Source organism: Passer montanus, unplaced genomic scaffold, assembly GCF_014805655.1.
Source record: "Passer montanus isolate IOZ18808 unplaced genomic scaffold, ASM1480565v1 scaffold35, whole genome shotgun sequence".
In the NCBI taxonomy this organism is placed as follows: domain Eukaryota; kingdom Metazoa; phylum Chordata; class Aves; order Passeriformes; family Passeridae; genus Passer; species Passer montanus.
The window spans coordinates 4,908,697-4,931,463 of NW_024368263.1; the positions used below are offsets into that span (position 1 = coordinate 4,908,697).

Below are 22,767 nucleotides of genomic sequence, written 5' to 3' on the forward strand. Positions count from 1 at the left end.
GCTGTCCCCGACTCACAAATGTGATCTGATCCCATGTCTTTTTATCATGAAGCAACAAAATGGAAATGATCAGCAGAATGTTCTTGATAGTATTATATACCCAAACACTTGTAAAAGGCTTAGATAAATGTGCTGTTAGACTCACTATGCATTGATCTGTGGCATTGAAGAATTTCATTATGGAAGGCATTAACTTTGAATCTCTCAACATGCATGGGCTTGCTCTTGTCATTGTAATTACACTGAAGAAGGTTCCTGGGTTGCAAGCAGCAGAGGAAAGTGGGTAAAGTATTGGCAGAAACATCAGTTCAGTCATAAAACCCTTTGTCTCCCTTGCTGAGGCTGCAGAGAATCCCAAGATCTTTTATTTGCATTTGCCTTGACATCAGTCTGTCCATGAGCACGGGAAAATGGGATGAGTGTATTTGTGTGTACACATACACAGCAGAATTGAGCAATTCAAATTAATCCTCTGAAAGGAAAATAATACATATAATCACAAATTTTTAAATCGGTTTCCAATTAAATGTTCCTTGATAAAAATGATGCAATGGAAACCCATTAACAGTTGCTTTCTAATGTCCCTAAACTGAAGTCTGGGTTGCACTCTCTAATCTCCTAATCTTTTGAAAGGAAGAGCAGAAAGACCTCTCTACAAAGCAATTCTGACTGCTTTATTTGACTCACTGGGGTGGGAGGAAGACGGGAGGCTATTGTAACTCATCTGCTGCAGATACCATTCAACATGTGCAATGAAGTGACAACTGAATTCTTCATGTCAAAAAGTCAGTGCTGGACTGGGGTATGTGAGCAAAAACATCTTATTACTCTTATCTGATTAGTGTTCTCTAAGAGCATCTCTGGTGTTGTCTAAGATTATACTCTAATCTGGCTGAGGGGAAAAAAGCTCAGCTCCCTGGAAAACAGAACACTGGCACTGATTTTCCTCAGCAGCTCCCTTGCATTAAGTGAAGCTCAGCTCTTTACTGTAAGACTGAACTGACCCCCTCCACTGTTCCAGGCACTCACAGCTGCTCTCTGGTGGAAAAAGAAAATTCTGCTTTCCATACAGAAGCCCTTCATCTAAGATTTTGAACTTTTGTCTATTTATCCCAACATAATGTAACTCATTTCTCTGATTGTTCTCTGGATATGTCAAGAACCTTAAAGAAATGTATCCTTGAAAATTTGTATCTGGATCTAAGTCTTTGACCATTTCTACCCCATAATACTACAGTATTAAAACAGGTAAATTCACAGAAAAAAAAATTGCATTGACAGTCTTTTGACGTGCTGGCTTTGGCATCAGCTGAGAGAGAGGAGGATATGATTGTGCTGTGCAATGCATGTTGTGCATTGTCAGAAAGAGGCTGATTTTCTTCATGCAAACAAAATGTTTGAGGTTAGACTCAGGGAATTTCTGTTGCCATGTACCAACCTTTCTGACAATTTCTATCAGCTCTTCATGTTTTAGGGCCTCAGACTCACAGTGAAATCATGTTTAAACCAAGTACACATCCTGCTGTATGCCTCAATACCACAGAGGGTAAGATAAGAAGCAGGGGTTCCTAACTGCATGTGCTGAACTGGACTGAGCCCCATGGGCCTGCATAGAAGGGTGATTCTCAAATATTTGGGGGTTCAGAAATACGGCCAGTGCTGGGTCTGGGGACACAGAGGCAGCAGAGCAGAGCAGCTACAGAAATCAGAGTTAAGGATTTGGGCTTGGATTTTTATAGGAGCCCATATAACTAAAGGCAGGTCTTTTCTATAGCCAATCATGAATAAATGTTAAATGCTTATATTTGTTACTGCTGATCTGTCTCCGTTTGTTGTAGTAAACTGGACCTGATTTCTTGATCTATCTCTCTGTAGTCAGCTATCTTCATCCACAAAAGCTGATTACAATAACTAAATTAAACTGTGTGCAGCAGTGTATTGTCCCATCAGATGGCACAGAGGAGTTCTACAGTCTCCTTGGAGTCATGCAGATCAACTATTAATAGCTGCTTTTAATGTGAGAATTCCTAGGTGGTTCCATTTTTCTAAGGTTGCAAGACATTCTGGACTTTTTATTTTCTCTCTGAAATTGTTGTGCTGTTTTCAGTACTTAAGAGACAGACTCCAAATGAAGCAGCCATTCCTAACCTATGCAGACAAAGGGAGTGGTTCCCTTAGCAACAGGAACCATGTGGAGGTTCTCAGAGAGCTCTCTTTTCCCCCTACTCGTGTTTTCTTTTAACTCAACATTTTGCACAGCATCTTGCATGGAGTCTCCGACAGCTGGGCTGGAGGCAAGCAGCTCTTCCGGCTCTGGCTAACCCGTGCTTGAGGGGCAATTGTTCTACACTCATCAGACAGAAAAAATTATAATCATGGGTAAGTGAACTGGCAGACAATCAGAGTTCACGCTGAGGAGGGGGAAAGTTTACTGGCTGGCAACCAGAAGTGTCCAGCACTTCCCAGTAGGCATGTATGCTTGAAGCAGGGGCACTAGTGTGATGCTTGCCTGTTTTTCTGGTGGGATTGCATGTCTGCATTTAATATTTCAGGGGTTGGAAACATTAGTATAACTGGGTTCTATCCTTACCATGCTACTTACTTCCTTTACAGTCCTGAACATCTCATCTCACCTCTCTGTTTTCCTTCCTCATCCATTAAAAAGATATTATATGCAATGAGGATCTCAAAAAGAGTGTAAAGTATTGGATTATATTGCTTGTCAAAATTGTATTTGCTTTTGAAGTTGATGATAAGGTGTGCAGAACCTGAGATAAAGTATTGATCTTTTATTGTAGATAGATCTAGATGCTTTTCTTCTCAGTACAGAAGAGATGTGTGCATGTAGTGCTTTTGCATATATGTGCCTAGGTAAAAGAATTCGTGCAAGCTGGTGTATAAGTAACAGAAATAGAGATGTTTATTTCCCTTGAAATAGCTACAGCATGGATAAAGTAGTAGCTGTGATTCAGTGAAATCCAGCATACCATAAAATAATGAAATTTAAGCTTTGTATGTATTGAAGTTAACTGCTGTCCCTAAAGTGTTGTGTATTACCAGAGCTCTAGCCAATCTCAGTTGGAAAAGCCTAATGCATAAACTCCCTAAGTTTGCATAATTTCATCTAAAAAGAGACATTTGAATTATTCCAATGTTAAGCCAGTTTATTTTGTGGGGGACTTGCATAACAGAAGAATTTGTCTCTGTTTTTCCTAACTGGATGTAGAAAGTTCTTCTGGTCACAATTTTTCATCACATTTGAATTAAAATTCAGGCATCCAAGTTCATATTTCGACAAATTGTGCAGCATGCTGATCATCTGGAGGCAGGCTCCCTTTGATTCCACATTCGCAGAGTCTCAGTGTCGCAGTGAATGCATTCCCACTACAGGCAACTTAGTTCTTGTGTTTCAGATGTGATTTGATTACTGCAGGCAAAAGCAGAGCTGTAACTGTATGCGCAGAGCAGCTGCAGAAGTGTCACACACCAGCTCCCCACAGTCCTGTCAACAAGGAGCTGTCCTTGCTCTTCCTATTCCTCACCCAGCACAAACCCACAGATCCCCTGCTCTGCGCTGCTACAGCAGCCAGCACCTCTGAGCCCTTCCCAGGGACCACAGGTGACAACAGTCACAACACTCCCGTGTGCGTGGGGACTGACAATTTTTCTCTCAGCTCCAATTTAAATGGAGAAAATTTGCCATGTTTGCACCTTTATGAGTAATATTAGGCTATGTGTCTGAATAAAGAGGAAGGCAATAATGAGTCACTGAAATTAATTGTTTCCTTTTCCTGTCTGAGATTATATTTCTATCCTTTTATACCCTACTTCAAACAATATTACTGCTTGAATCAGTGATACTAGCTAAGGTACAGGATTAAATTCTATGTTTAGTGTGAAGTGTTTGAGTTCCTAATAACAATTTGGCTTGTACTTTTGCAATATGTGAAGAAAATGCTGGGTTTAGGGTGTGGAGGTCTTTTTAGCAAAACATTTAAGTCATTGCATATTGATCTTCTTAATTACTTTCCCCATCCCCATTTGGTATCTAGTTCTGCAGTTTTTCCTTGTTCAATGTTTTCATTTAGAATTTATTTTCAATTCTCATTCAGATGTACAAAAATGTCCTTTTGCCAGGCCTGCAGTTAGAGATTTTGTATGAATAAGCCACTGAGAGCACTTTTAATAACTTTACATTTACTAAGTTTGTCCTGTTATTAGCAGTTGTTATACTGTAGCTTTTATCCCAGCATTTGAAGTGCACTGGATAAATGCAGCCTACCCAGAAATCTGAAGACAAGGAAGTAACACCGAGGGATCACTTTTTCCAGAAACTAAGTAAATAATAAGAATTCTAATGATGTACAGAAGTGTTATATGTCTTAGAAAATGAAGCAAAGATAAAGCAGAACAGATTGATAACAACCTATTTCTGTTTCTTGATGCTTTATGTCAATACAGACTAAGCTGAAACAGGAGAAAGAGTGGATGTTAGTCTTAAAGACATGTATGGTGAGTGACCTATAGGAAGAGGTATGAGAAGCTGATTTATGTGGCTGGCAGCCAAGGAGTTGGCAAAGCTTCATGGTTTTAGCAAGAAGAATAATCTCACACAGATCAAATATTGGGCTCTCACCATTTTTATATACTATATGGTTTTTCAACACCAAGTAAAAGCCAAGGTTTATAACACAATTCTTTCTTCAATCTGATTTACTCATTAAAAAATCAGCAGGTTAACTCCTTCAAGATACCTCTGGATACAAAGCAGGACTATATTAGGTTGTGTATGGCTTATGGCTTTTTATCTTGTAGTCCTGGAAAAAGGACTGGTGTGATGGTGTGGGGTGGTGCTGCCCATTGCAACCTGTTATCACTTGTCTGATCCTTCACTAAAATACATCACTACTGCCTCAAGGTGGGCAGGGGGCATCTGTAAAAGCTCTTCTGTAAAAGCTTTTCAGTATCTTTTGTGGAAAGAATGAGAAAACCTAGGAATTGTGAATGGTTCCTACGCAAATGTTTCCAATCCTGGAACTGATCTGGCTTTCTCAGAGAGCCTTAAATGATTTAAGAAGCCAGGACCAGTGACCATGTACAGTCTGTGGCTGTAGCTACATTCTGAATACTTGGGCCATGTAAGTCTTGACTCTGAGCTGACTCTGAGTCCTAGCAGACTTTGTATTGTGGCTAGGGAGACGCATGTGGATCAAATGCCAATTAGCCCATGGGACTAATGGGCCAGTTACTTGCTTAAAGAGATGGAAGGTTTGAAAAAGGACAAGTCACCCCAAATCTTTCATTGCTTCTTCCCCCACCCCCCATTTAGTAATGTTGTATTGCTGAGCCATGCACAGTTCTTGCTGTAGCATTAGGTAAGAGCAGTGTGCTGTTACTGACAGAGGTAACAGCAGCTGGAAAAACACTGCAGCAATGAGCTTAGCTTGTTCCAGGCTGATGAGAAGGCAAACTCTTCAAAGACCCATGAGAACACTCTTGTTTCTAAGGTGTACTAAATCTAGTGTTTTCACATCTTCATTCCTAATGTCGCCATTATTTACTCATTTATGACAACATTTGCTAAAATCCCATTATGTTAAAGTGGTATGTCAGCTTATTGGACATGGCATAAACTGTACTGAATAAACAAGTAGAAAATTTTAGAGTCCAAAGATTTATTTAATTGAAACATACATATTTCCCAGCAATTAGGATGTAAAACTAACAATGTGATGTGCTGAAAATATAATGGCAATGAGTAGCACACATACATTTTCTAAAGTGCAAGAGTAGGTGGGACATCTGAAAGTGTTCAAGCAAGGAGTTTGGATAAACAAAACTCATCTTAAAGTCTTTTCAGATTCATAAACATAATGCATATGAGAAGACTTAAATTAATGTTTGATGTCTCCCATTGAATGTTATCAAGAGAGTTGATATGGACAGCTTTTTGGAGAACCAGTATTATTTCCTTATGTCCTGTTTCAATTAATTCCTTAGCCATGGGATTTGAGGGGCTGTTTTCTTCTCTTCCTGTGTCATGCCAGTTTTCCCCTTTTGTTTTTTTTGGTTTTTGATTTGTTTTTTGTTTGTTTTTTTTACCAGAAGAAAGCCCATCACTGATTTTGTAGTCTCCTCTTGTGTCATATTCAAGCCTGTGTCAAGAATCATCTCATGCGTGATTCAGATTGGGTTTGTTCTGTGCTAATAAACCTTGAGAGTTTGGAGTGCATTTTAGAAGAGTTCAAGATGAACTTGAAGCTGTTGTCTAAACTTGCTTTCCCCAGAAGCATGTCAGGCACACAGAACAGCTCCAAGGTCAGTGTTTGTGTCCTGCCTTACAGCAGAGGCTGAGCTAGGAAAGATGGAAATTTGCAGAGAGATCCTAAAGCACTCTTTTCTGAATCTTTTAAGGCTAATGTCTCCTTTTCCTTTTGTATCCTGACAATATTGAAATTAATGATTTACGGATTTAAATTTCACATGGAGTCAAGCTGAGAAGATGTACCTGACTCCAAGTTTCTTCTAAATGCAAAGTTGCTGCAGCTTTTGTTCTGAGCTAATCTTTGTGTGACTCATATGGCAACGCTCAGCAGGCCTGGGCTCCTGAAGATGTTCCTTTGAGGTCAGCAATTGTCTCAAGCAAATATTTGCCACTTCATAAATCTCTGCTTGTATAGGCTGGATTCTATAGCCTCTCTTTTGGGCAGTACAAGATTATACAACAGCCATCGTGCATCACCAGGGGAGGAAGAAATTCCTTTAGAAAAGGACAGTAGATACTCAGATTGAAACACCATGTTTTTTGGAGCTAAACTGTAAGTTTTAGATCGGTCAGATTGTCACTTGAAATAGGTAGAAATTTCAGGTCCAACGTTTTAATGACTAAAGTAACATGTTGTGGAAGTTGACATACAACCAGCACATACTTGAAAAGTGAAGGAGGAGTTTGAGATATTTCACTGAATGTATGATTACAGTGGTTGGGGAAGTTTATGTAAGAATACTTAAAATTATGACCATGTTTCAAAAATTGTTATAATGAAGTGTATCAAATTTGTTCAGAAGTCAATGTTGAGTTATAATTCCCATTTAGCCATTTGTACCTCTTAAATAAAAAAAAATTAAAAAGTATATATCACTAGGCATTTTGTATATGGAAAATTTGATCTATGATCTTTGCAAAAGTATATGGAAAAGAACTGGCCATTTTTTTTGGATTCTGTCCAGTGTGACAATACTTTTTGGCTCAAAAGAAAAAGTAATCATTCAATTTTTATTTAATACATACGCAGAAAGTTATTATTTAAAAATAATCAACACAGTGCTTTACTTTGAGTTAGAATTTCAAGCAGATAATGATCTTTTGGGGCTTTTGGAGACTGAATGGGCTGACATAGTATGAAATATGCCACATTTAGCTAGTTAATGTTGATTATTTTAGAAGTGGCCTCCATTGTCCAAGGCCTCCTGACTGCTTTCAACTGCTGCACTCTGTATAAAGAAACCCTGTGGCATCACTGGGCAGTTGAATGTCTCTATGTAGTTTATTTAAAGTGTTCTGGTTTCTGGCATAATTTTGTATTGACTTAGACTGATGCTGCCTAAACTTGACCATGGTGGCCAATTTGGGATTGAAAGCGAATGCCATAATAATGGTATGTTCTTATAGAAATTACATTTTGTGTCATTATCTGTATCTATTTTGAGCACTAAGGACAGCAAGTGGCTGTCTGAGTGCTCACAGGGGTGAGGATTGAGCTTCAGCTGTAACAAGTTTCAGCACTAACAAATTTAATTGAACTACTACAGGACATATTAGCTAAAGAATGTTTTTTTGCAGTAGTACATGAAAAATAACTCGATTTCATTCACATTATAAGAAGCGGAGAATTGCAAGACTTGATGTCATATAGCGAGGCATGTTATTTTACATCATGACATGCTACAGGCATTTTAAATTCCGTAAGTTGAGGGGAAGATGAAGTTTCAGAGACCATACCAGATTCTGAGCAATGGAAGTGAAAAGGACGAAGGGAAAGAATGGTGCGAGGAGTTGCAATTTCTTTCATTTTGTTACTGCCTGTCTGCAGTTTAGGGATAACCATTGCTCTGGACAGCTCCCATCCCATCTCATTATTGTCCCTATCAAACAACACTAACTCCTTGCTATTTTCTATTTAGGGGAATGGAACAGAATGGCAAAAGCTTTCCCCACTTGTTATTTGCTGTCCTGTTCATAGGGCTCTTTCTTTAAGCCCACAGTTAAACTGTGGAAGTGGTATTATTTACATTGAGCATAGTCAGCCCTCACAGCCTGATTACAGTGCCAGTTAGGATCAGATTTAGATTCATCATTCAAGAGACAAAGAAAGCATTGGGGCAGAGACAGAAGAGATGCTATAGAGGGATGGTAATGGGAAAAGTAAAATATTTTAACATGTTACCCCCAGCCTCCCCGGCTGTCCAGTCACAGAGTCCAGGGTGCCTTTCCAGGTGAGGTGGCCAAGTGAGAGATAAATGTATGTGGGTTTATACAAACTTCAGAACTTGCAGCTGAACCTTATTTATAGATATTAATTAGTTCTCTGTCTTTGCTGTGTTGTTATGAACCTGTGTTCAATTTCTGACATGTTTTTCATTAGGTTGATTAATAACGAATTTTTTAATTATTTGAAAACTAACTGCCCTACAGGAATATGTAGAAAGCAGAAAGGTGATAGTAATGCACAGCTTTAGTGCTAGACAAATTGCACATTGAGAATAACTGTGGTCATTGTTTTGCTGAGCTGATTGATATTGAAAAAGGCTTTTGACTTCATATTTCAGCTGTTGACATAAGGTGTGTTTTATTGTAAACCAAACAGAGCAAGCTCTCTGTAAACTGCATGTCTCAGACCTTACTCTTGCAAACACCTCTTCATGGGTATTACCTCACCAAATTCAGTTCTTTAGACACATAAGTGTGTTGATTTGCTTTCTTGCTTTAAATCAATGATCTAGAAAGATGGCTGCCTTCAGGACACTGATGGTTTGTGCATGTGAACGATAAAATATGTAATGTACCAGCGTTCTTTCAAAGTGTCCAACCAGCTTTATTGGGACTTTAATCCTGCTAACAAAATCTGCCTTATAGGCCCAGGTTTCAACACTGATAGACTTCCCAAAAGTGGCTGGATTGTTTATTGCAAGTTAGCTAAACCCCTACATTTCTTAAAGAGAGTATTTAGATTTATCTTGGAATTTCAAATTAATTTTATAAAGGGTTTTTGTTAGGTCAGAAAGGGAACATAATGCAAAAGCCTCTGAACTTTATGGAAATCTTTAGCTGATTTCAATGAGCTTTGTGTTGAACTTTCAAGGGATGTTTTAGAGAATTACTTACTTAATTACATACCACATTTATGAAACTGATAATTTTTTCTGTCATACTGAAAACTCCATGGTCTTTAGAATCAGAATCCTGACATTTTTGGTGCCCACGGAGGTGAATTAGTAGCTCATACCTCTTTTTACCTTTGTTGTTGTTCTTAAAGATCAAAATTACATGTAAAACCCAAGGTAACCAAGTGGTGAGACACAGGAATGGGACTAAGCAGGATCAGCTGCTAATCATGTCTCCAGCACAGGTAATTAAACCCACAGATAACTCATCTCTTCACCTGGCTGATTCCTCTGTGTCTTACATATTTATACTGAATGGTTGAAAGAGAAAGCGTTTTCTCTTGGTAACTGTTTGTAGAGGGTACAGACCCAGTTTCAGCAGGGTCTCTTGATATTGTAGTAATAAAAATAAACCATTAAAGCCTAGAATAATTGCTTTAATTAGATGGTTTAGAGCTGACCAACTTCCGATTGCAGTAGAAATGTGCCTTGCTGGCTGCTGTGCTAGGGATAGAATAACTGGTTTGTGTCCTTGAGCTTGCCAACAATAGTCTTTTCAACTGGAGTTACCTTTATTTCCCCAAAACTGAAATGCAATACCAGTATCGTAACAAACAGAACAAAAAATGCAAGCCGTGTGTCCATGTATTACTAAATTGTTTTATTTTGAAAAAAAAAACCAACCCAAACTGCTCTCTAGTGTATATTCCTTCCCTCATGCAAAATCTATTATGTTAGGCATCTTCACAGACCTTAGTTCAGTCTTTGCATTCAACACAGTCTTTATCATTGCCTTCAGATTTCTGTGTGGCAAGCATAAGAATAATTTTGTTCAAATCCAGAATTTTTCTCCTTTCTAGAAATACTGGTTTCTGTCCGTAGTTCTCTGTTTTGTAGAGTTGAAAAAAAAAATTAGTAACTGTTTGTCATTTATACAGTTCCAGTTTGGATGGGGCTTTGAGAAACCTGCCCTAGAAAAAGGTGTTCCTACCTATGACAGCAGGGTGGGATGAGAGGAGCTTTAAGGTCCCTCCAAACCCAAGCCATTCTGTGATCCTATGATTTTTACTGAATTTGCATTGTCAATTTTCAATAGTTCAGTGCTACAACACAGAATGTGCATCACGTTTGGTAAATGTGGGAAATTGAAGGGAGACACTCCTAGGTTTTGTCCAAAGATTTACTGAAGTACTTCTGCTGCCTTGTCTTTCTGGCAAGATCAGGGAAATTCTTGTAGACAATTTAAAAAAAAAAAATCGACTCAGGGTTAGAAGAGTAGAGTCAATCAGATCAATTGCCTTCCCCTAATGAATCATTAATAGTTTGTACATGATTCTACAGGTGAAATTCACCATTAATGGTTTCCTGTTCTTTGGTTAAATTTGAAACGGGAATGGAGAGCTTCCAAAAGTTCTCACTCACGGTTCTCACTATGGCCACTGATAATGGCTTCCCCCAAATGTGGGGCAGCATTCCCTGTGTGTGAGACAGCTCTGAGTGTTGAGAGATCAGTAGGCATTTCATAAAATAAGAGCTTGTTCTCCTGTACAAGGAGTATTTTAAAACAGTGACTTTTTAGAAATCTGTTTTTCTTGGGAGTCACTTCATTTCTTGATTTAAAGGTTGGACTCAGAGATTTGTACAGGAAGAACTGGATTATTAACATGCAAAACCAGGCACCAGCAGACACAGGTTATACCTGTCTGAAGATATTTTTGAAATGTCACCTAAGATAGGTAATAGCTAATAGATAGTAGGAAAATTCTGCAAAGGGAGCTAAAGTGTCAATCTGTGTGCTAGAGAATGCAGCAACTCTGTGTGATCACTTAGAACACTCAGTAAGTACCAGGAAGTTTATTCCACTTCCTAAAGATTTGGGGCATAGTGAGCAGATTAACTCAGGGAATTTCTGCTCGGGAATTGGTGTGTTGTAAATTTGTGTCCCAGAGTAATTTGCAGTAATTTTCTAGATAGAAAAATGCAACAGAAAATGAAAGGGAAATAAAGGAACAGAGAAAAGCCAAGCAAACCTCAGCTTGCAATCCAGACTGCAAAGCTAGAAAAAAAAGCCCCAGTTTCCATCTGGCTGAACAGAAAGGAAACACGATCCATACAAGTGGATATTGAGATCTTCTACAAGTTCAAATGAGGACAGCTATGCATCCTTAGAGAAACCATGACCAAACTTGTATGAGTAGAAATGTAAAAATAGCCTATCAGCAACTTTGTGGGTTTGTTTGCATGTGCTGTAAGACAATCACTGGTTGCTGACCTCCCCTCCTTGCATCTGACTAATCTGCACATGAGTGAAATATGATTTTTGCCTTGTTTCTCCTAGTGAATGGTTTGTGGGGAGGGTTCATACTTGGTCAGACGTGTTAGGAAAAAGTGGCAAAAAAAATTTTTTTGCTAACTGTGAAAATGAAATGCAGCCCCCTCTATGAGATAAGTGGAGATTTTTGGATGTAATTCTGTTTTAGTGAATTTAGTAATTCTGTTTTAGTGAAGCAACAAACTGCTGTTGGTGTAGGAGTGGGACCATAATTTCTGCCTTGGTTCAAAAAGATTAGAAATGTCTCACATAAGCCAGGCACCTGAGCATCTCTTCATTTTAACTGTTGCAGTCTGATCTTCTCCTAAATTGTTTTCCAAAGGAATTCCATAGGGACATGACTTTAACTGGAGCAGGGAAACTGCTCACAGGTGGGCTCGCTGTCCCTTCCTCACTACATCTTCCAACAGAGCTATCATCAGCATTTTGATTACATGATTGATTACATCAGCATTTTGATTACAGGATTTTTCTGCCTCTCAGATAAGTATTTATTACACTTTAAACTTCTGTGTCATTAACAAGACTGCATCTATTTAACATAAGTGCATAATTTAGTATTTTACTGCTTGGGAGAAAAAATATTTTCCCATACTGATTGAAAGAATGCTAGAAAAGAGACTTATGCAATTGGAGATTCCAGTCTTGTCTTACTGACTGCTCTAGTGGTGCTTGCCTACTTGTTCCATGAAATCAGGATCTGAGCCAAATGCTGTCAATGTTTTAGAGCGTAAATTTTCACAGTTTGCAAATGGTAGAAATCTGTTGCTCTGAAACTTCTAAGTTGTTTTCAGGCTGTCAAAGATCAGAAAGAAACTAAAAAGCCAAAAACTAACTGAGAACCCAAAGCTTGAAATTTTCACCAAACTGGAAAATGGGTTGAGGTTCACTTGTCACAGTGTAGAACACTGAGACTGACATTTACAGCAAAAAATACTCCTTTCCTATTTAGAATTGTACATCTTTTAAAGTAAGGTTCTTCAACTTAATTATGGTGACTTCTGTGAACTTCTTCCAGTTTTCAGCTGCAAAATCATTGGGTCTCTGGAAATAAACAGTACAAGCTTCTAAATGAACCACTTCAGGTTTTCAGAAATTACCATCTTCCCAGTAAAGGATTCTTCAACTGTTAGAGTAAATTCCCTTTGTATTTAGGGACACACCAATTTTGTTGACATCAGTGGATTCTGTATATGAAACAACATGAATGTACAGTGGAGAAATGTCCTGAGCAGCAAGATCATCTTTTCAGTAATTGAGTTTGCATATACAACAGTGAAGAATTTGCATGGTTACAGATGTTGTAGAAGATTAAATATAAAGGCACTGTTACCTGCAGGAATGAAATCCATCTTGTCAGCTAGTTGGAAGACTCATGAGCAGGAATTTCCTGTTGTGGCCAATTTCATCCCTCCTTCCTCCGCCCCCATTACGTCTTTGCTGTGCCTCCCTCTCCAGCTCTATCCGAATATATTTTCACTACGGCACATTTAGTTATCAATCAACAGGAATCTCAGCTGCTGTTGTGCTTAGGGGACAAACTGTTCTTTCTTCATACTAACAAGGAATGCCTGAAATAGCCAGACACACAGCACTGATTGATGCAGCTACAGTTTATACACCTAGATTCAGACAGTCTGAAACTGCCAGAATTAATGGCTTATTATTAGAAAAATACTTCTGCTAGACTTATAATTTAAAACCATTTAAATGCCTCAGGCATAATCACTGAAGTTAAAGTTTTAGCTTGTAAAGTGCTTGATGGTGCGAATTAGACACATCTGCCTGTCTCAGGTGCATTGCCCTTAGTGTTTTTGATGCTTGAATGGGTTTTTTTGTATTTCTCTGATGTGGTATCTGAGGTTATGAAAATTGATCTGCATCTTTTAATAGATTAAGGTATGTCCCCATATTAACAGTTTAATTTGGGGGAACTTGAAAGAAAGAATATGGGACCCCAAAAGTTTAGGACTCTTAATGTTTCTGCATGAACAGAAAACGACCAAACATTTTCACTTGACAGCCTTGAGCTGTGTGGTTTGCTTAGCTTGTGGGTGCCACAGCTCAGGGAAAACACCAGGAGGATCCTGAAGGAATCCTACATTTGCTGTAGTGTTGGCAAAAGCAGCAACCGCTGCTTCTCCTGGATTTATTCCATGACATATACCAGAATTAAGGGCTCCAAAGAGAACCTGTTGGCAGTGAAGGGAAAGTACCAAGTGAGGTGTGACAGGAGTAAGATACTACACAAACAGGGTCCATGGAACAGGCAGCTCATTTTTGCCACACACATGCTTTTGCCTCTGCCTGGGACTCTTAACCTAATGGTGAGCCTTTCTAGTTTATACAGGGGAGTTTAGGTTTGTGGCTGGCTTTCATCACAAAAATGAAACATGATTTAAAAGCTATGGCAGCACAAAATGCAGAATATTGAGCTATGGGAAGCCTGCCCAAAGGCTGCATTAGCCTGAGTGCTCAGAAACAGGCCATGGGCTGCCCAGGAGGGGAAATCAGAAAACATGAGGGACTAAAAGAGGTTTGTGACTCCAGCTGAAATTCAAGGCTATGTGCTGCCAAAGCAACAGTCTGCACTCAGAAAAAGCTGTCAGATGTTCAGAGTACCAGGACACCTGGGCAAGGACTGTCCCTTCCATCGTGCTGAGCTGTGGGTGGCTGCACCTTTGCCACCTGTGCTAATGCAGTACTCTGAGTTTGTGTTACTGTGCAAAATTGTCAGAGAAAATGATCACTGCAGTTAAAGAAGCTTTTAACTGATGGAGTTCTATGAACTAAAATAACTTTTCTGAGAATACAGAACACCTCAAAATATTCATGAAGGCTGATGGAAATACTTAATCATTTATTACCTGATGGATATATTATTATCATCCCTATTCTGTTGTAGCCTTGTCAGTCAGAACAGCTGCTTGAATCACGTAGAACTTGTGAATTGATAAACTAGAAAAAGTGCTGTATGCTGAGCAGCAGATTTCTTTCATAAAAAGTTTATGCTTCAAAACCCCCTGGTTGTATTATTTTAGCATTCTTTTAAAAGAGGATGTTTTTCATTTTTTATGGTCCACTATCCCATTCTCTCCATCATCAGTTTAAAAAAAAAAAAAAAGAAAGGTATCAGAGCCCTGAGGTTGTGTGGGGCTGCACCCAGGGCTGGTTGTGTACTGGGGGACACAATGTCAGCCCTCCAAATTGGTTGCAAAACCAGATTATTTTCTTGCTCTGGCAAAGGGCATATTTTTTTTCCTGTTTTTACTCCTGGTAGCTGAGCTCAGTGTGTTGATCTGTGGGGCCCAACAATCCCCACAGTGGTGGCTGTGCCAGGCCATTGTCCCCTGCTCTGTCAGAGCACTGAGTCTCCCTCTAAGCAAACGTGGGGTGTCCAGGACATCCCTGATCTCTTTCTACAAGAACTGCTTCTGAAAACGTTCTTTGAACTCGAGCAGTGGTAGGAAAAACACAGTACTGATTTCACAGGTTATCTGAGGCAAAATCTTGTTCTGCATTCTCCAAATAATTTGAGGTATCCTTTATAATTATGGCTTTCAGACACCCTTTAGAAAATAAAGCATTTTAGAGCCTTTTTTTACAAGTTAATTCTGGTAAAATCCTTTATATTCAGAGTGCCTTGGTGAATCTCAACACATGTGCTGTATTTTCATGAAACATAACTTTTTTCTCTATTTATTTACATTTCATTTGTTTCAGAAATAAATTCCTACTATAGTCACAATATGCAAGTGATTGTGGTTTTTTTTTAAACCTGGCTCTGAATAGCTAATATACTTTTTTATAAATTAGGGTTAAATTAATGGCATGTTTACACTAGGAACATTAGGACTGTTTGCACTCTCAAAGCACTAGGAAGTTCATGCAAGGACATAATTCTTATTTTTATTTAACATCCCAAATTTTTTTGACTCAGAGTCTTAAGGTTAATAGGCATATTTATAAATATAACCACATCAATCTATATTGTGGTTCTCAGTAAGTGCTAGAGAAGAGTTGTTTGCACAGGAAGTTAAGACAAATTAACTAAAGATATGATTTTAAAGTATATTAGTTAAAGTGCATTAAAGCTTGGTGTGAATGTTCTCATTCAGAAATAAAGTGACTGTAGTTCACTTTACCTTAATGCACTTTAAATTCACACCTTTCAGCTAATTTAGCTTAACTTCCTGTGTGGACAAGCCTTAAGATTGTTCCCATTAAATGGCTCTGCTGAGCTTTATTTTCTACTTCTTAAATCCAAACACGTAAAATAGTCTTACATTCTAAAGAGACTATGTTTTAAAAAGAGAATTTGTTTTGAGTTTTCCAGTCATGAAATTTGTTTGAATGGAGTTGTAAGTGGTAAATTTTTAGGACAAACTATATTTTGTCATTTTTATTTTTAGTTTCAACTATGACATTAGTGAGAGATAGGATGTATTTATCAAGCAAAAACCATGAGACCCTATGGGCCACACATAAAACTATAACAAATCATACTTAATGGGCCTGGATTATTTTTACTTAGGAACCTATTGGAGCAGAATAAAGAGAGTTTGAACTATTTTTTTCAGGATTTCTGAACTTTTAAAGCTCTGGAGAAAAGATGCTGCACATGAACAGATTGCCTCACACATACACAGTGATTTTGGTGCTGTGAGGATGTGACACTTGGAGTGAAATCTGCACACAGAGCTCTGCCCACGACCCCTGGTCCCTGACATGGCAGTGCACAGACATTTTCTGTTTAAAAAAGCCACTTCCTTTCACTGTTGTTTAGCAGTAATTTTGGTAGAGCTATTCCATCTTAAAGATAAATGTTTGATGACTATTTACTGCAGTACCTTTGTGTATTTTAGGGTGCCTGAAGTATAGAAACTACTCATCATATTACTCAGAATAGATTTTTCATTAGTTTAGGTTTGTACCCTTTTGTTCTCATGTTTATTATCAGATAATAAACTGCTTCTGCAGTTCCCTGTAAGCTCTTGTCCCAAGCACTGCACAAAGCTTGGTGATTGAAATGGAACCAAAAACAAGGATGTGAATTAGTGGTTAGATCTACAAGGAGTGTTGGTCCTGATCCAGCAGCCTACCTGAGCTTCCACTTAATTTTCAAGTACTTAAGTGGTCTCATTTTCACTGGAATACTGAGACTTTTGAGGTGTTAAAGAAAGTCATGTGCTTAATGGTTTCCAGGGTTAGGGCCAGAATGCTGAACACATTTTAGGGTTTAGCAGATTGCATTTGACTCTGCTGATGACATGAACTGTAACCAGGGAGTTTTGATCAGAGCTGACATGGGGCTCAAGAGATTGTGTGGCAGCTGATAGCTAAGTATGTGTGTAATAAACACTGCCATTTTGGTCTTCAGATAATGGTGACAGAGCTCCAGTTATCTTTTGCCATTTTTCTTACTGTTCACATTCTTAGAAAGCTGTGTTACAATCCTTAGAGCAGTCTTTATTAGCTTTGAACATAACTTCCGTTCCCTCTTTACATTGTTGATAAAAGTTACAAATGTTTGAGACAATGAAACTATCAAGTACCAGTAATTCCAGATGTTTTTTTTCCATAAAAATCAACCTCTATGTGAAATAGAAGAACAATAGATGAAATTGTGGGTTTAAAATATGGGTAAACAATAGTAAGCAGATATGCAGTGACCAAAGACCAGCTTTTTCACACACTTCAATAACTAAGATAAACTACATTAATTGGTGCTTGAAAATGCATTAGCATCTGATATGTGGTAGATTTACAGACTATAAAGGGAACAACAAGTCTTTAGCATCATTAATGGTTTACGTATTTGTAAGACTATTTTGCCACTGGCAGTTAGGATTATAATAATGTTTTCTGTGAGTCTGACAGTAATGTGCTGCCATTTCTTGAATCAACCATAGAATATAATGGAGGTAATATGTCTTAATAAACACAGGCAAGAAGCATTGTGCAGATAATATTGGTGTTACAGGATCACCTACAGACTCTGTCTCCTTAGGTTTTGCCTGTAAGAAGGCAGGCTTGCTGTGCAGGCAGATGATGGATGAGGGTGGAAGGGGTCAGAGAAACAGGAAGCAACTTGGTCACAGTCATGTAAAAAGAGTAGAAATGGAGTCTCCTCACTCCCAATTCCAGTGTTATCCAGTGTTCCACACTGCTGCTCCACCTCTCTGCTCACTTGTTTCTTAACCTCAACCACCGAAATTGGACCCCCTGTACCCTGTGTGTGACAAGGAGCACCACCAAAATTTTCAGTAAGATAAGTTGAATGGGCAGGTTTACCATATTAGTTCGTAAGTGTAATATCAGGTTTCTAATTTTGTCTGCAAAGACCATCATTCCAATTGTATTTTAACACCAAAATAGCACATCAGGCAAAATGAATTTGGCAGAAATAGAGAGTTTATAATCTCCTTATTTCCTCTGTACATATGATAGGAAAAAATTGCATTTCTAGTTGCTTCCAGACAAAAGTGTAGTGTGTGGGAAGGACTGTAAATTTCTTAGGTTTCTGCAGCCAAATGTTTAGATAAAGGGATGACTGTCAAAGGAAACCTTTTTTCAAGCTGTTTTAGCTTCAAGATGAATAATTAATTTGTACCAGCTTTTAAGCTTAAGTCATAAACTCTGTGGGCTCTTTTCCCTGGTACAACCTTTTCATCTTACAGTAAGTTATTTTGTAAAAAAAAAAAAAGAAAGTTAATTCTATAATTCTGGATCAAGCATTCAATATTGCGTCAAGCTGTAGTGAGAGGAGGAGCAGTGAGATTGCTTCCTTTAGGCTACACTGTAATTACAGAGTAGCAAGGGATACAAAGAGAGAAATTAACTATCCCACAGCTACAAGAAATATTGTCCATGCTGTACACATGGACATCATCTCACAATTCCAGTATGGGAAAGTTTAGCTGTTGTACTTGGGTCACAACATGCTTTAATATTATCATCATTACAGTAACTCAAGAATTTCTATTTGGAAACAATTCTTCATGCTGGCATTTACTGTGAAGAAATATGGGATTTTCCTTTCTAGGATTTTCCTTTCTAGGTGAAAAGCTTCCAATATTTTGAAAGCTTTAGCTTCAAACATTTTGCTTCCAATATTTTGACATAGTAAAACATTTTATCCAGGTACCATGAGAAGCCAACTGGAGCATCAGCAACTGCCTCAATTGGCAGTTTCAGTGAAACAGATCTTACAAGAAACACTTGAGTGCACTCACTGCAGCTGTTGTCTGCCTGCAGTAGAGCTGGCACTCTCCAGATGTTTTGGGCAGTCCTTCCCTACCACAAGTGCTTTCAATTCCAGGTACACTCAGTAAGTCACATCCTTCAGGAAGGACCCGACCCACTCCACAAGCTCTGACTGTTTTTTCCCTGCACACCCAGGTTTCTCTATTCTATGTGCACAGCAATGATCCCCACCCAGAAGGTCTGACACGACGTTTCCCAGGTGCTGAGCTGACAGCCCAGGTGTTGCACAGCACATCTGTAAGTATTGCAGTCTGGATTTACTGTAGGAACCCCAAAGGCTCTGCCTCCCATTCAGCTGAAGCACTTGTAGAAACAGAGCACTGAGTTGTTATAGCATGGATGAACGAGAGATGAGGGAGGGAAGGAACACCTCAAACCAGCTCTGCTGTCACAGAAAGTGCTCCTGACTCCCCAGCTGTACGTGCCTGTGCTCAGGTAACACCAGCACGTGTGTTAATGCAGCCCTGCTCCAGAGCAGGAGATGGGCTCAGGGCTGGACCCCCAGCAGCAGCCGTGCCTGGGGCTGGGAGTGAGCCCAGCACTGATGCAGGACCCAGGGTCAGGTTTGCACAGGGCAGTCTCTGGCTGAGCTGCACTGAACACAGCCCTGCCCTGCAAACACTCTGACTACCTCAGGGTGAGCTGCAACTTGTGCTTCACTTCCACTATTATTGAAGGATTATTTTTCTTCTGAAATACAGAAGAAAATTATTTCCTGAATGTCCACAGGAAAAGAAAGTTGACTATGGAAGACTATTTAATTGTTGATGGAAATAAATTGCATTGTGTAGCCACTCCTTTGCATGGATTATTTACACTGCACATCCTATAAACATATCATAACCTCACTAAATTCTCTGTTCACTAAAAGAATGTGGCCAGCATGTTCAGATGTGCTTGGTTTTTACTTTTTAAAAACTTCTTTGTCTGCTCTTAAGAAAATTAATTTGCTTTAGAAATTACACTTTCATGCAAATTGTTGACAGATAATAAATACAGCCCAAGTGTCAGCCAAAATACACGAAGGCTATGGCTGTCATATTTGCATTCTGTATTCCTTCACTGTCCACTAAGCCAAATTAATTACCCTGTGCTTCTTCTGCAAGTCAGCAGGAGGTAAATTGGTATTGTAGAAATGAAAGAGAAGAGTCTAAAAGAAAATTGTCAATCAATTTGTTAAGTTTTAATTTCTCTTTGCTGCATTGTTTTGCAACATCAAAGCCTGAAAATTAAATGCCTGTCATTGCTGTGAGCATTGTCCTAGTGCTGCTGGCACAGGAACTGTTAGCAGTGAGAGAAAATGTCAGATGGCTTTTGGAATGGCAACTACAGGGCATCTTGAGAACTTGAAAAATCTGTTTCCTTTAAGTACTAAAAAATCATTCATTATTTGTAGAGTTATTGAATAATATGAACTTTGTTTTTTGGTTTTTTTTGAGAATTCTGGTATCTTGGTATTTCCATGTGGGAGAGATTCCATCTCAGTTATTTCATCAAGATGATGTTGTGTCTTTTGCCAGTCTAGGTCATCTTCCATTTTATTCAATAGACTTTAAGTTGGGTTTATATATATTAAAAAAGTGAGGTGTTTTAGAGCCTTGCTTCTACTCTTTACACCTGGGTTTAAAGAACTGAAGGATGAGGCACAAGCACAGTGTGTGTATATAAAGGGGACAGACACTAGAGTTGAAAGGAACTGAAAATATTAGTAAAGCCTATTTTTTTTTAACTTTATATTTAGGTGTAAGTCTGGTGAGTTCACAAAAGTGAAGTGGGTTGGTTTCCTCATTGAAAAGATTAAAGGTCTGACTGATCTGAACCTTCAACACCAGTGGAAATTGAAACATGTAAATCTGATCTCACAAGTCTAGACATTACTGTCAGCTACTTTTAGCCATTGTTCTGTATTGATTTTTATGTTCTTATTTTTATTTAATGAACAGGTTATTTTTCTCCTTCCCTGTAATTCTGACCTCATTCAGTAGAATCTCATTCTGCAACTCCCCTTTAACTTTCAAAAAAATCTTTTCCAAAACAGGTTCAGAAAGCAGTTTCCTGTGAATTTTTATGAGGATGTTATGAAAATTAGGGTTGAATTTTTGACCCCATTTAATCTCCAAGCATCTGGCTTGCACTGTTCTGCTTGGTGATGTTTCTTTCCCCCAATATGACTTTGATAAATACTTTTGGTAGGCTGCTTACCCTTTGCAATTCAAAGCATTAGAGTTATTTACTGCACTCCTGCAAACTTTCCTATTGTTTCCACTGTCCTTTGTATCAAATAAGTTGGAGACCAGCACCAGCTTTGCAGGAGATTGATTATGTGGCTGTTGATGGCTGCTTCTTTGGTAGTTTTGAATTTCAGTGCAGAGTAAGAAGAACTGTGCAAGTACTATAAAATTATATCTTTCTTGCTTTTATTTTCCCTTTGCACATGATGCTTTTATTAAGATGATATACTATTTTTATTTGCCATGAAATCTTAGTTCTACAAAACTAATTTAGTTCAGATGGAAATACTTGACATATGAATTTTTAAGAACTTTGATGTCCTACAGGACAAAATTCTTTTCACGCACCTTTAGTCAATGAGCTGTATTTTTACCATCAGTAATATTTACTTTTTTTTTTTGTAGCATAGTAGTACCCCACTGTGAGAAGACACCCATTGTAGTAGGCACTAAACCAGCAATGATCAACAGAATTCTTGCTCAGAAGAAGTTACAATCCTAAAATTAACATAGAGAGGAGAGGAAAGGAAGGAGGTTTTATTCTCCTTTTACAGAGGAGAAACTTGAATTGCATAAGGACATTTCACTGCTGTTGAAATCAACTAATTGATTCAAAGCCCACTATCACTCTCTGTATAAGTAACAGGATGAAGACACCTAAGTTAGATATGCATGTCTAAACAAACATACTGGGAAAAATTAGCATAACATAAAATACTCCCAAATACATAAGTTTATATAAGGTAAACCAGGATGTGACCATCAGCTGGTGGAAAAGACTCTTCTAGTGGGAATATTGACAGCAAAAAAAACAAATCATATTCATGGAAATGTATAATTCAGTGCTCTGATGATCAAAGAAAATTAAGAGATATCTCAGGTTGCTGTGTTCATGCTTAAAAATTTATTGTAGAGCCTTCAAATTTTGTTGACCCAGACACACCGTGGTGTAGTGGTTTTGTTTGTTCTACAGCAGGATTATAAATACACAGTTTATAACGCTTTGGTTTACTGGGAAATAGCCTTTGGAAATACAGAACATGTGACATGTGCCTGCAACAAAAGCTCTCATTTACCTGTGGGAAATCCTGGTCTTTGGATCTCTTCTCTCTGGATATCCCTCACCGGGAGATATCCTGATGAAAATAAAATCCTGATGTTTTTCTAGGTGTTAGTACAAAAAGCCTTTTGGATTGAATAATCTTAGAAGAATATGGAGAGAACACTCACTAAAACTAGGCACTCAAAATGACAGGAATATCTGGGAACCTTGTAATGTGTGTAGTTATGTCTGCCAAAAAAATAATGCCTGAAAACCAAAAATTATATACAATCTTTGGTTTTTGCTCCACCACTTTTAGCAGCCAAACCAATGTAAGGCAGCTCATTCTGTGTAAAACAAGAAAACTCCAAACGGCATCCTTTCATTGAGCTATCTAAATGAATTTTGTATTTTTGAGAAAGCAAAATGTCTCATAATTTGAAGAAGCTTCACCTTGGTCATTCTCTTGGCACAGATTATGACATGAAATAATTACCATTTGAAGATCTGTG

At 38.4% G+C, this 22,767-nt stretch overlaps 1 protein-coding gene across 4 annotated transcripts in view; it reads left to right on the forward strand.

Moving 5' to 3' along the window:
* The first annotated feature begins 2,262 nt into the window (after positions 1-2,262).
* ANKFN1 (ankyrin repeat and fibronectin type III domain containing 1) overlaps positions 2,263-22,767 on the forward strand; it is a 105,081-nt gene continuing 84,576 nt past the window's right edge. For 2 of the 4 annotated variants that reach the window (XM_039716456.1, XM_039716459.1), the window contains exon 1: positions 2,277-2,379. The gene's annotated coding sequence lies outside the window, so the exon portion shown is untranslated. Of the gene's footprint in view, positions 2,380-19,117; positions 19,220-22,767 lie in introns of all 4 variants that reach the window. The other 2 variants (XM_039716454.1, XM_039716457.1) reach the window with 2 other exon arrangements.